At 41.9% G+C, this 15,366-nt stretch overlaps 1 pseudogene; it reads left to right on the top strand.

Annotated features, from left to right (window-relative positions):
- The first annotated feature begins 277 nt into the window (after nt 1-277).
- Nucleotides 278-12,841, top strand: LOC139535910 (microspherule protein 1-like; annotated as a pseudogene).
- The last annotated feature ends 2,525 nt before the right edge of the window (nt 12,842-15,366 follow it).

Consider the following 15,366-nt stretch of genomic DNA (forward strand, 5'->3'; position numbering starts at 1 on the left):
TTTGGCCGGCCACAATTTCCTTGTCCTATCGCACACTAACGACTACTTGTGGCGGGCCGGGCACCTGCAAGCTGACTGGTCGCCAGCTGGACGGTGTTTCCTCCGACACATTGGTGCGTCTGGCTTCCGGGTTAAGTGAGCAGTGTCAAGAAGCAGTGAGGCTTGCCAGGGTTGTGTTTCGGAGGACGCATGGCTCTGAACCTTCGCCTCTCTCAAGTCCGTAGGGGAGTTGCAGCGATGGGACAAGACTGTAACTACCAAATGGATATCACGAAATTGGGGAGAAAAAGGGGTAAAAGTAAAAAGCTGTACTGCAGCTTTTAGCACTACCAAGGGACTCGTGATTCGGGTATAAAGGACTCGGACTCAAACACAAAGGACTTGGGACTCAGACTCAAGGTTTAGTAAGTTGACTACATCGCTGCCCATGGCCATCTCCTACTATCCACTTCATATCTTTTCCTTCCTCTCTCGTCTTTCTCTCTCCCTTTACCACATTTAACCACCACTATCAAATCTGTTTTACCCTTAGTTATTTAACCTCAAGACTGTTAATGTAATAGTTGACATATTCTCTTTGATTTGACTGGTCAAGTAAAGGAAAATGAATCTGTGTGAATATGTTCTACCCCTTTCTCTGTGTTGTAGGTTGGCTTGGCAGGCGATGCGACAGCTTCATCCGGAGGCCATTGCTGCGATCCAGAGCAAAGCGCTCTTCAGTCAGGCTGAGGAGGTTCTGCTGGCTAAGATTCTTTCAGTGAGTGAGTCTTGGGTTTCTATGGTGATTTGAAATATGGAGTCACATGAGGGGAAGAAGGCCCAGATCTTGCTCTTGAAATATGGTGTGAGTCAGCTCCGACACAAAGCAACGCCCAAATATAGACTTGTGTAAAGGCTTGATGCTCTCCATTACATCTCAACCTTTTAATCATACACACAGTTCAGAGATGGTTAAATAAACATCATAAGCCAGAACCATATACAGTCCACACCATATGCACACTGAAGCTAAACATATTTAAATTTGGTTTTATTCCAGCATTTTGAATTTGAGTACAGAATGTTACCTTTTATTTGAGGGTATTTTCATACCTACAGTACTGTTTAGAAATAAAAGCACATGTATCTAGTTTGAAGAAGTCTTATGTGTTTAGTCATTCACTTAGTGAATTAATAGTGTATTAAAGAAGTCAAAAGTGTAATATTTGGTCCCATAATCTTAGCACTCAATGACTACATCAAGCTTGTGACGCTTCAAACTTGCTGGATGCATTTGCAGTTTGTTTTCGTTGTTTTGAATTACATTTTGCACAATAGGAGCTGAATGGGGAATAATGTTGTGTCACTTATATTATAAGTAAGAATAGATGTTTCTGAACACATTACTCCAGTCATCATTCACCATTCAGTTATTATTGGGCAAAACATAACCCAAAACAAACTGCAAATGCGTTCAACTACTTGATGTAGTCATTGTGTGCAAGGAATCTGGTACCAAATACTAAACATTTGACAAATTTAATAGACAATATATGAATTTGTCCAAATACTTACGATTTCTTCAAATGACGGGGACTAGATGCATAAAGTGCTTTCATTTCTAAATGGTACATCAGATACAGTGGGGCAAAAAAGTATTTAGTCAGCCACCAATTGTGCAAGTTCTCCCACTTAAAAAGATGAGAGAGGCCTGTAATTTTCATCATAGGTACACTTCAACTATGACAGACAAAATGAGGGAAAAAATTCCAGAAAATCACATTGTAGGATTTTTAATGAATTTATTTGCAAATTATGGTGGAAAATAAGTATTTGGTCAATAACAAAAGTTTATCTCAATACTTTGTTATATACCCTTTGTTGGCAATGACAGAGGTCAAACGTTTTCTGTAAGTCTTCACAAGGTTTTCACACACTGTTGCTGGTATTTTGGCCCATTCCTCCATGCAGATCTCCTCTAGAGCAGTGATGTTTTGGGGCTGTTGCTGGGCAACACAGACTTTCAACTCCCTCCAAAGATTTTCTATGGGGTTGAGATCTGGAGACTGGCTAGGCCACTCCAGGACCTTGAAATGCTTCTTACGAAGCCACTCCTTCGTTGCCCGGGCGGTGTGTTTGGGATCATTGTCATGCTGAAAGACCCAGCCACGTTTCATCTTCAATGCCCTTGCTGATGGAAGGAGGTTTTCACTCAAAATCTCACGATACATGGCCCCATTCATTTTCACTCAAAATCTCACGATACATGGCCCCATTCATCCTGGTCCCTTTGCAGAAAAACAGCCCCAAAGCATGATGTTTCCACCCCCATGCTTCACAGTAGGTATGGTGTTCTTTGGATGCAACTCAGCATTCTTTGTCCTCCAAACACGACGAGTTGAGTTTTTACCAAAAAGTTCTATTTTGGTTTCATCTGACCATATGACATTCTCCCATATGACATTCTCCCAATCTTCTTCTGGATCATCCAAATGCTCTCTAGCAAACTTCAGACGGGCCTGGACATGTACAGGCTTAAGCAGGGGGACACGTCTGGCACTGCAGGATTTGAGTCCCTGGCGGCGTAGTGTGTTACTGATGGTAGGCTTTGTTACTTTGGTCCCGGCTCTCTGCAGGTCATTCACTAGGTCCCCCCGTGTGGTTCTGAGATTTTTGCTCACCGTTCTTGTGATCATTTTGACCCCACGGGGTGAGATCTTGCGTGGAGCCCCAGATCAAGGGAGATTATCAGTGGTCTTGTATGTCTTCCATTTCCTAATAATTGCTCCCACAGTTGATTTCTTCAAACCAAGCTGCTTACCTATTGCAGATTCAGTCTTCCCAGCCTGGTGCAGGTCTACAATTTTGTTTCTGGTGTCCTTTGACAGCTCTTTGGTCTTGGCCATAGTGGAGTTTGGAGTGTGACTGTTTGAGGTTGTGGACAGGTGTCTTTTATACTGATAACAAGTTCAAACAGGTGCCATTAATACAGGTAACGAGTGGAGGACAGAGGAGCCTCTTAAAAAAGAAGTTACAGGTCTGTGAGAGCCAGAAATCTTGCTTGTTTGTAGGTGACCAAATACTTATTTTCCACCATAATTTGCAAATAAATTCATTAAAAATCCTACAATGGGATTTTCTGGATTTTTTTTTCTCATTTTGTCTGTCATAGTTGAAGTGTACCTATGATGAAAATTACAGGCCTCTCTCATCTTTTTAAGTGGGAGAACTTGCACAATTGGTGGCTGACTAAATACTTTATGTATTTGCTTATGACCTTGCCTACACCTACCGACTAGTGTTTTTAAAATTATATTAGCAAAAAAATATTTTATTTGGAACGGCCTATTTAATGAATATGAATTCGGAGGGCAGAAATTAAATATTTAAGTATTAGACGTCACTAAAGGCTTCAGTTATACTTGAATCTGGACTGATTAGCAGATTAGTAAGAATGTACTTGAATCTCCAGCAGATTAGTAAGAATGTTTCACCCCATGTTCAAGAATGGCCTTTTTCCCTTTTTTCAGATTACAACCTCTCACTTTTTTTCAGATTACACAATCTCCAAATATTGCTATTTTTAAAACAAGCCATAGTAAGTTGGTTGCAATTTCAGTTTAATCCACCAGAAAATACAACAAATATTAAGGTTAAACTCAAATATATTAATTAATAAAACAAATGTAAAAAAATATATGGTATAAACTTTGTAAATTAGATAAGTAGGACTGGTAGAGTTACACATGCAGCTAACAAAAACATATGTAAATGTCTGCTCTACTCAAAATTACAACCAACTAATTGCAGCATTACCGCAAAAATGGAAGAGGCAAGTGGAAGGGGCAGAAAGTAAGGAACTTGTCTGTCGGCCCTGCATGAAAGACCAGAATTGGCTAAAGAAAATCATGATATAAAAAAGGTATACCCGTTTAATTTAAGAACCAAAAAATTGACAGCTGTGCCATATAGATTGCAAAATAGTTGGGTAGATATTTTCGATGTACCGATTCCATGGCACATGGTTTATGAAACGATACACAAAACTTTGAATTTTTTTATTGAAATTAGTATGCAAAATAGAATGTTGTATCCCCCATTTTATATAACCATCGCAGCTCTGTAGATTTTGCTGTGAAAAGACAATCATTAGATCATTTGTTTTCGTACTGTCCATATGTAGCTTGTTTTTGGTTCAGGAATGGCTGAAGAATTGCAACATTTACCTGGCGCTAACTCTGAAAATAGCACTGCTGTGTGATTTTTAAAAGTCATAGTCAATCGATCAATAATATAATTATTAGGGATGCACCGATGTTACATTTTTGGCCGATAGCGATATCCTATATTTTCCTTGCCAAAAGAAAACAATACATATAACAATAACTGATTTATTAAAAATGTTTGTGGCCTTTTTAAGCATTCTAGTACAGTTAAATAGTTAACACACAAACACATGGATGCAGTGGTCTAAGGCACTGCATCTCAGTGCAAGAGGCATCACTACGGTCCCTGGTTCGAATCCAGGCTGTATCACATCCGGCTGTGATTGGGAGTCCCATAGGGCGGCGCACAATTGGCCCAGTGTCGTTCGGGGTAGGCCGTCATTGTAAATACGAATTTGTTCTTAACTGACTTGCCTAGTTAAATAAAGGTTACACACACTGACCAAAAAGTAATTTTGTTGGCATTTACATATGTCCCCATTAACAGTAAAACATAATCAAAACCTATTTCTTTCACTTACTTGTTGTGCTGTTTCGTTGTTCATTTGTTCAGTCATATCATTCTCAACCAGTATTTCATCATACATGTCAAGCAGTGAAGTTTCAGCTCTGTCTGTCCGAGGCCTCTCGTCCTTGATGTGCACTGTCACTGTGTCCGTTTCCATCTTGTCCAGCTGTGTAACATTTCACGTAAACTCTGTTTCTTGTCTGCATCGAAGTAGTGGTCCTTGTACATAGCATCGATCATGGTGGTGACACAGTAAAGAGGCTCAGAGAATTCCACGGAATCGCTTGTTCACAGCATCGAGTACTTTTGTAAGTTTTAACCCCACGGTCTGTGTCTACAGTTTTGTTGAGCATGATTTTCAATGCCATGACAGAGGGTATCACGTCTGCTGCAGACGCAGTTGATGAGCTTATTTCTCGAGTCAGTTGTTTGAATGGAGCTAGGATTGTGTTCATGTTTCAAACATTTTCTCAAATGCCATTGAAATGGCAGCAGCGGTATGAGAACCAGCACATTCTTGAGCATGTAATACGGCTTTCCTCAGTACGAAATACTCCTGAGTCTGACTGTGCTGTCAGGCTCAGCATGCTCATGGAGCTGACATCGCTGGTCCAAATGTCAGTCGTGAAGCTAATAGCAGTGGCAAGTAGCTCATGGATGTGTTTCAACAATACTGTGTAACTCCGGTAGGGCAACATCTGAAAAATAGCACCTACTTGGTAGTGTGTACCGGGGCTCAAGGTGCTTGACCAGTCGGCGAAAGCCAACATCATCCACGACAAAGAACGGTTGATTGTCAAGGGCAAAGAATTCCATTATCTTGGCGTTAATGGATTTTGCCTTTGAGTTGTCTCGCTGAAATGTTCTTACTCTTTCAAATGACTGCTTGACTTGAACTTGTTTAGTTGTTGGTAGTGTGCTCTTAGTATGTTTATACTTTTGTTCTGTGTAGCGCTGTTTTTTTCATGGCGTCATTACGTCATCTACTTACGTTATATAGGTATTGCACATCGGCGTTAAACTAGACATTGGGCCGATGCCAATTTTGGCATTTTTAGCAAATATCGGCCGATTCCGATATGCTCACCAATATATCGTGCATCCGTAATAATTATACTCTTAGCAAAAATGTTTCTTTAATTTACAATATGTAGAATCTATGAGAATAGGTTCAGAACTTTTGTGAAACAGCACAGTTGAAAAATATATGGCAAATAGAAATCAAAACGGGATGGTGTTGAGAGGTAGATGGGAGGGGTTGAGTGGAGCTGAAGGATGGGACTAAAAACAAACAAAAGAGAACTATTGTAAAATGTATTGTGTCCATAAAATGTATATAGTATGTATAAGCTGGAAGTAGAAGCCTAAGTGTTGCTGTCCATTAGTTTACTCCACTTAGGTGAGGGATGGTAGGGTTAGGGGAAAATAATAAAGTCATTTTGCTTTGTCATTATGGGGTATTATGTGTATGTTGCTGAGGAAAATGTTTTATTTAATCCATTTTAGAATAAGGCTGTAACATAACAAAATGTGGAAAAAGTCAAGGGGTCTGAATACTTTCTGAATGCACTGTATATAGTTACAAATAAAATATGGGGGATTGGAAATGATGCAGACAATTACATTGATGGAAGCCACAATCTATCTGCAATATTAAAGCTGTTCTGTATGAAAATACACTTTAATAAAAAATGACTTTCTATACAAAATGCTGGAGTATAGAGCCACATGTAACATTTCAGCTTCATTGTCCAAATACATATGGTGTGGACTTCATATACACGTGCATATAGTCATTTATATGCACTTGTGTGTGTATATGGTTCTGTCATAAACTAAGTTGAATGAGTCTGGAAAAATCATTGTGGTGAATCCGAGTGGTAAATATGTATTTCGCTGCATATGTTTACATGTGTGTGATTGATAGCACTGTATTTGTGTCAGTCTGAAGAAGTGAGTACATTTGTTTAAATAAGGTGTGTGTTTTATTTTTATTTTTTTCTTCTTCTGATGAGCAGAGCAGTCAGCCCAAGCTGGAGGTGTTCCAGGAGCTGCTGAGTTAGCATCCTAGTGTGTTCTATCCCTCCCGCACTCCCAAGAGCCTGCTGGTGCACTGGCAGCTACTCAAACAGTACTACCTGCTGGAGGACCAGAGTGGTGAGAGAAACTCAACTGGGCTTATCTGTTTATTACACAGTTTACATCCCAAATGGCACCCTTTTCCCTTTTAGTTGGTCAAAAGTAGTGGTGCCATTTGGGACACGGATACACTGTTAGCCCATCACTTGACATTCATGGAGTGAAGTTACTATAATTATTTCAAAAAAGTGAACTATACACAAATGTTTGACTGTTAAACTAAAAGTAAGTGAGTTGAGCCTTATTGTATGGTTTGATTCTCTTTTGCAGTTCAACCTCTCCCTAAAGGCAACCAAGTTCTCAACTTCTCTGATGCTGAGCAGCTGGTGGATGATGCTTAGCTAAAGTAAGAGAAACGGTCAACGTTCTGACCACAATTAATTAAAGTTTCCCTGAGGTTAAATTCAGAGCTCCTCCCGTGTCGGTCATTTTAATCAGTGTCTCTGTCTCGTTACCCAGGGAGAGCAGGGATGAGGTGCTGGAGCATGGTGGGTTACTCAACCATAGAACCTTGCATATAAATTACACATTACTAACACATAAAAAGGAGTCTAAGAAGGTGCTTCATTGACCTAATTCAGAGCAACTGAATGCATGTTAATGGTTTATTGGAGTAGAAATTATTTGCGTCATCTCTCCTGCCCTTCCTCATTCTCTCCTCACTCAGAGCTGATGATCTCTGACCGCCATCAGAAGAAAGATATAAGACAGCTGGAACAGGAGCTACCATGCTGGCAGGTCCTGGTGGACAGCATCACAGGTGAGCAATACAGTGCATTCGGAAAGTATTCAGACCCCTTAACTTTTTCCACATTTTGTTACGTTACAGCCTTATTCTAAAATTGATTCAATTGTTGGTTATGGCGCTACAAGCTTGGCACAGCTGTATTTGGGGAGTTTCTCCCATTATCTGCAGATCCTCAAGTGCTGTCAGGTTGGATGTGAAGTCGCTGCCCAGCTATTTTCAGGTATCCATAGAGATGTTAGATCGGGTTCATTCTGGGCTCTGGGTGGGCCACTCAAGCACATTCAGAGACTTGTCCCGAAGCCACTCCTCCAGACAGACAGCGTCTAACACGCTAAATCTCAGTGGGGGAACTGACCGTACCACAGGTGCTGTGTGCATGGTGCCCTGAAACTAAAGACCCCTCTGTTGTCTTGTTGCACCGCAAAACAGCTAATTCTGTTCAGTGGAGATGGAAAAAATAAAATAGGCATTCATCTGTGTGTAGCTAATGTTGAGCGCCTAAAGAACATTGTGGCCAGTTGGGTTAAAAAGTTTAAACGTAACAATGTTTCAGTCATGATTTTCAGAGATAGCTAAACGGCCCCACCCATTGCAAGTCAAAATGTGATTGGTTCATTTCACTGTCATTCCAAAATTCGTCTCTAATAGAGTTGTATGGCTGAGGCCTTCTTCTGAAGGCCTAGTCAATGGCTGACTGAGCTAGCTAGGTTTTTCTACCCAGAGACCACCAAAGAAAATCCTGATTGGATATTTTTTTCTCTTCAGCATTAATCTTGCTCTTTCCAACACAAACACAACATTTTTATTTAATTGGAGACCCATTTTGACAGTGTGGTCCACAGACCTGTTGGCTCTGTAGGAGAACTGCAGGGGGTCAAGGAGGGCATCTGTGATGGTTTTGAGGTGGGATAGGATAAGGATCTCGAATAGGATAGGGGGGATTTATAGCCTAGTATCAGTCTAATTGAGGTGTAGACAATAGAACTTGTTAACGCGGCTGCATTAACTTCTAACATGGCTGCATGGGATTTGTCAGATTGTAAAGTCGGGTGGTTTCGTTGCGTCCAATAGCTTTTCGTGGACACTGCCAACGCAAGGAGCCGCTTGTGGATTTGACAGTTCTAACGCAGTTCCACCTTCGACACCGCCAAAACAACTGCTATGCGGGTGTCGGCTAGTGCGGATCTGATAGAATCTAGCCCTTTATGTTGTTTTGTTCTCAGGGATGAACTCTCCAGACTTTGACAACCAGACACTGGCAGCGCTGAGAGGCCGGATGGTTCGCTACCTTATGAGGTCACGAGAGGTGAGCAGCTAATTTCAGATTTGCCAGTTAACTGAATTTACATTACAGACTGTCCAAGACCAAATTATATTAGCACCATAGTAAGATGACTGTGGAGCAGGTTAATTATACGGAAATGTATGCTTACAAAATATGAAAATATATGCACACTTGACTGTAACTTGCTTTGGTCTGCTAAATGTCCTATATTTTATGAAGCTGATCTGACTGTTCCTCTAGATCACCCTGGGCAGAGCCACCAAGGACAAGCAGATCGATGTAGATCTGTCTCTGGAAGGACCTGCCTGGAAGATCTCCAGGAAACAAGGTGACTCACTACATCACGTGCAGCACCATGACATAGGTCCTCATTTAACACTGGTTGTGTCTGAAATGGCACCCTATGGTGTGGCGTTATGGGCCCTGGTCAAAAATGGTGCACTATGTAAAGAATAGGATGCCATTTCAGACACACCCCCTATCTGCATTATCTGGGTCTGAAGCTGAACAACCAGTATTATCTGGACTCTACAGGGCAGTGCTTGCCTTGTCCTCACGTCACCTTAGTGAAATTATACCCTGTTAAAATGTGACTGTTTTCTGCTAAACGTCTATCATGAGTAATATTATCAGGACTTGATCTAGTTTGTCATTGTGTGTTTATAACTGGTTTATAATTCTATGTCCATAATGTACAGGGGTCATTAAACTGAAGAACAACGGAGACTTCTTCATAGCCAACGAAGGCCGCAGGCCCATCTACATAGACGGCAGACCAGTCTTGTCTGGCTACAAGTGGAAACTCAACAACAACTCTGTGATGGAGGTGTGTGGATGGTTCTGGACAATTTAAATGGCAGGGAATATGATTGAGAAATCTGTTAAAAGTGGCAAAGGGTATATTTCATAAACAACAACAGCCACCTCTTATAATACATGAACCTCACAACAAGTAATTTGTCTCTCCAGATTGCCGGTCTTCGTTTTGTATTCCTGATCAACCAGGAGTTGATCTCACTCATCAAGGCAGAAGCAGCTAAGATGAACCAGCAGTGAGAGAGAGAGAGCTGTGCTGCCTCAGTGGAGCAGAGGCCAAGGCACATGCCTTTGTCTACTGCCCAGCCAGCTCCTACATACAGAGCAACATACGGTGGCCTCCAGTGGACACACTGTACACCACCAGGAGCCTAGTAGATGAGGTCCACATGAAGGAGCACAGACTTGAATGAAAGGAACCCAGAACCCCTTTGGTCATGGTTATACAGTGGAGTAAGAGCAGGACACCCACACACTGAGAATGGTTGTGATATTTGGTAACCTTTCCACTGCTGGGCATTTTAAGGTGAATCCCATCTCAAAGACCCTCAATTATACTTTCATAACTACAGGACCATAACACCAGTTTAGTCTTGTTTAAATTTGCATTCATATCATGAGGTTCCACAGTGCATGTAAGACAATGAATTGGTTTTAATTCTGTTTCCTTTTTTCCCCCCATACAGATTGGTTTAGATTGAGCTGGTACATGCAAAGATGCATTTAGGACCAGGATAGGGAATCACTTGGAAAGGGATATTGTGTATGTATGTACAGTTGAAGTCGGAAGTTTACATACACCTTAACCAAATACATTTCAACTCAGTTTTTCACAATTCCTGACATTTAATCCTACTAAAAACTCCCTGTCTAAGGTCAGTTAGGATCACCACTTTATTTTAAGAATGTGAAATGTCAGAATAATAGTAGAGGAAATTTCTTTCATCACATTCCCAGTGGGTCAGAAGTTTACATACACTCAATTAGTATTTGGTAGCATTGCCTTTAAATTGTTTAACTTGGGTCAAACGTTTTGGGTAGCCTTCCACAAGCTTCCCACAATAAGTTGGGTGAATTTTGGCCCATTCCTCCTGCCAGAACTTGTGTAACTGAGTCAGGTTTGTAGGCCTCCTTGCTCGCACACGCTTTTTCAGTTCTGCCCACAAATGTTCTATTTGATTGAGGTCAGGGCTTTGTGATGGCCACTCCAATACCTTGACTTTGATGTCCTTAAGCCATTTTGCCACAACTTTGGAAGTATGCTTGGGGTCATTGTCCATTTGGAAGACCCATTTGCAACCAAGCTTTAACTTCCTGACTGATGTCTTGAGATGTTGCTTCAATATATCCACATAATTTTCTTCCCTCATGATGCTATCTATTTTGTGAAGTGTACCAGTCCCTCCTGCAGCAAAGCACCCCCACAACATGATGCTGCCACCCCCATGCTTCACGGTTGGGATAGTGTTCTTCGGCTTGCAAGCCTCCCCCTTTTTCCTCCAAACATAACGATGGTCATTATGGCCAAACAGTTCTATTTTTGTTTCCTCAGAACAGAGGACATTTCTCCAAAAAGTACGATCTTTGTCCCCATGTACAGTTGCAAACCATAGTCTGGCTTTTTTATGGTGGTTTTGGAGCAGTGGCTTCTTCCTTGCTGAGCGGCCTTTCAGGTTATGTCGATATAGGACTCGTTTTACTGTGGATATAGATACTTTTGTACCTGTTTTCTCCAGCATCTTCACAAGGTCCTTTTGCTGTTGTTCTGGGATTGATTTGCACTTTTCGCACCAAAGTACGTTCATCTCTAGGAGACAGAATGCTTCTCCTTCCTGATCGGTATGACGGCTGCATGGTCCCATGGTGTTTATATTTGCGTACTATTGTTTGTACAGATGAACGTGGTACCTTCAGGCATTTGGAAATTGCTCCCAAGGATGAACCAGACTTGTGGAGGTCTTTTTTTTCTGAGGTCTTGGCTGATTTCTTTTGATTTTCCCATGATGTCAAGCAAAGAGGCACTGAGTTTGAAGGTAGGCCTTGAAATACATCCACAGGTACACCTTCAATTGACTCAAATTATGTTAATTAGCCTATCAGAAGCTTCTAAAGCCATGACATATTTTTCTGGAATTTTCCAAGCTGTTTAATGGCAGTCAACTTAGTGTATGTAAACTTCTGACCCACTGGAATTGTGGTACAGTGAATTATAAGTGAAATTACAGTGTGCCTGTTGAGCATGTTTGGGATGCTCTGGATTGACGTGTGCGATAGCGTGTTCCAGTTCCCGCCAATATCCAGCAACTTCGCACAGTCATTGAAGAGGAGTGGGACAACATTCCACAGGTCACAATAAACAACCTGATCAACTCTATGTGAAGGAGACGTGTCATGCTGCATGAAGCAAATGGTGGTCACACCAGATACTGACTGGTTTTCTGATCCATGCCCCTACCTTTTTTAAAAGGTATCTGTGACCAACACATGCATATCTGTGTTCCCAGTCACATGAAATCCATAGATTAGGGCCTAAAATTAATTTATTTCAGTTGACTTATTTCCTTATATGAACGGTAGGCCGTCATTGTAAATAAGAATTTGTTCTAACAGACGTGGCTAGTTAAAAAGGTTCAATTAAAAATAAACATAAATTTTAAAAACTCATAAAAATCTTTGAAATTGTTGCATGTTGCGTTTATATTTTAGTTCAGTGTAATTCAACTACTGCCAGGGTTAAAACAGGTTTCATGAGAATCACCTGACTACACTATCAGAAGATTGAAAAGTCGGTGATTAATCAACTGTTTTAAGTGGTTTATTGTCCATCATAAATCTACCTAAGACCGATCGGGATAACACCTTAAACACAGCATCCCGGGGCTTCCTTCCTAGAAGCAAACGTCCTGGACACTGAAAGAGTGCATTTACTTATTTTCATGCAAATTGAGGCACTCATGTAGTAAACACCCTTTTAGTAGGTTTTTAATCAAAAGTCAAATATACACTGCTCAAAAAAATAAAGGGAACACTTAAACAACACAATGTAACTCCAAGTCAATCACACTTCTGTGAAATCAAACTGTCCACTTAGGAAGCAACACTGATTGACAATAAATTTCACATGCTGTTGTGCAAATGGAATAGACAAAAGGTGAAAATTATAGGCAATTAGCAAGACACCCCCAATAAAGGAGTGGTTCTGCAGGTGATGACCACAGACCACTTCTCAGTTCCTATGCTTCCTTGCTGATGTTTTGGTCACTTTCGAATGCTGGCGGTGCTTTCACTCTAGTGGTAGCATGAGACGGAGTCTACAACCCACACAAGTGGCTCAGGTAGTGCAGCTCATCCAGGATGGCACATCAATACGAGCTGTGGCAAGAAGGTTTGCTGTGTCTGTCAGCGTAGTGTCCAGAGCATGGAGGCACTACCAGGAGACAGGCCAGTACATCAGGAGACGTGGAGGAGGCCGTAGGAGGGCAACAACCCAGCAGCAGGACCGCTACCTCCGCCTTTGTGCAAGGAGGAGCACTGCCAGAGCCCTGCAAAATGACCTCCAGCAGGCCACAAATGTGCATGTGTCAGCATATGGTCTCACAAGGGGTCTGAGGATCTCATCTCGGTACCTAATGGCAATCAGGCTACCTCTGGCGAGCACATGGAGGGCTGTGCGGCCCCACAAAGAAATGCCACACCATGACTGACCCACCGCCAAACCGGTCATGCTGGAGGATGTTGCAGGCAGCAGAACGTTCTCCACGGCGTCTCCAGACTCTGTCACGTCTGTCACATGTGCTCAGTGTGAACCTGCTTTCATCTGTGAAGAGCACAGGGCGCCAGTGGCGAATTTGCCAAACTTGGTGTTCTCTGGCAAATGCCAAACGTCCTGCACGGTGTTGGGCTGTAAGCACAACCCCCACCTGTGGACGTCGGGCCCTCATACACTCCCTCATGGAGTCTGTTTCTGACCGTTTGAGCAGACACATGCACATTTGTGGCCTGCTGGAGGTCATTTTGCAGGGCTCTGGCAGTGCTCCTCCTTGCACAAAGGCGGAGGTAGCGGTCCTGCTGCTGGGTTGTTGCCCTCCTACGGCCTCCTCCACGTCTCCTGATGTACTGGCCTGTCTCCTGGTAGCGCCTCCATGCTCTGGACACTACGCTGACAGACACAGCAAACCTTCTTGCCACAGCTCGCATTGATGTGCCATCCTGGATGACCTGCACTACCTGAGCCACTTGTGTGGGTTGTAGACTCCGTCTCATGCTACCACTAGAGTGAAAGCACCGCCAGCATTCAAAAGTGACCAAAACATCAGCCAGGAAGCATAGGAACTGAGAAGTGGTCTGTGGTCACCACCTGCAGAACCACTCCTTTATTGGGGGTGTCTTGCTAATTGCCTATAATTTCCACCTTTTGTCTATTCCATTTGCACAACAGCATGTGAAATCTATTGTCAATCAGTGTTGCTTCCTAAGTGGACAGTTTGATTTCACAGAAGTGTGATTGACTTGGAGTTACATTGTGTTGTTTAAGTGTTCCCTTTATTTTTTTGAGCAGTGTATTTTAAACAAGTTAAATATACTTTAAACACAGCATCCTGGCTTGATACTTACATACAATATAAACACAGAGTAACAAATCCTGGACACTGCAATAGTGATCCTGCTATATGAGCCACGGTACAATTCCAACTAAGAGAGTTATTAACCCTAAGTATTGACGCAACTCTGGTGTCTGGCTTTCATGCCAGCGACCCGGGTTCGATGCCTTGCCGTTCGTGTCAAAAGTGGGATGATTGCTGTGAGGCCATCAAAACGCACGGCCCGGACTTGTAAGGGGGGTTAAGCATACGAAGCACCGGAACGTGCCTTCCCGTTTGTAAGGGGCAGTGTTGCGTCTGCAGTGTTATAATTCCTACCAAGTGACGTCACTATTGACGCGATGCGTTTCCTTTCACACCAGCGACCCGGGTTCGATTTTTGGTCCACCGTTCGCTACAATATTCGTTCGCTACAACAGTCAATTTAGTGTATGTAAACTTCTGACCCACTGGAATTGTGGTACAGTGAATTAAGTGAAATTATTTTTCTGTAAACAATTGTTGGAAAAATTACTTGTCATGCACAAAGTATATGTCCTAACCGACTTGCCAAAACTATAGTTTGTTAACAAGAAATTTGTTGAGTGGTTGAAAAACGAGTTTTAATGACTCAAACCTAAGTGTATGTAAACTTCCGACTTCAACTGTATGTATCTATATTAGTGCTACTTAAGCCAAAACCATGTAAATGTGACAGTTTCTTAGATTTTTGGATTAAACTTCGGATTAAACTTTGTAATTAGTTGTATGTCCTTCCTTTGGGGAGCCATTTCTTAAGTGTCGTCATAATAGCATGTAAATGTAGGGGTTTTGTTCTACCACAAGGTAATGCTGTTGGATAATTAAATCGGTTCAAAATGGCAGATTGAAAAAAAGAAACAGTCTTGATACTGAAGCACACATTATTACAGTGTATTTTATGTTATTCATATCTGAGAGTTGAGCGGTCAATGAAAAATATAAATTCTACTCCATCATTTGGCTGATAAGTGTAGACGGAACCTCGGAGTCCCATGAGCAGGTGTAGTGCTTGTCAGACTACAGTACTATTTTCTTCGCAACAT

This window comes from Salvelinus alpinus, chromosome 12, assembly GCF_045679555.1.
Source record: "Salvelinus alpinus chromosome 12, SLU_Salpinus.1, whole genome shotgun sequence".
In the NCBI taxonomy this organism is placed as follows: domain Eukaryota; kingdom Metazoa; phylum Chordata; class Actinopteri; order Salmoniformes; family Salmonidae; genus Salvelinus; species Salvelinus alpinus.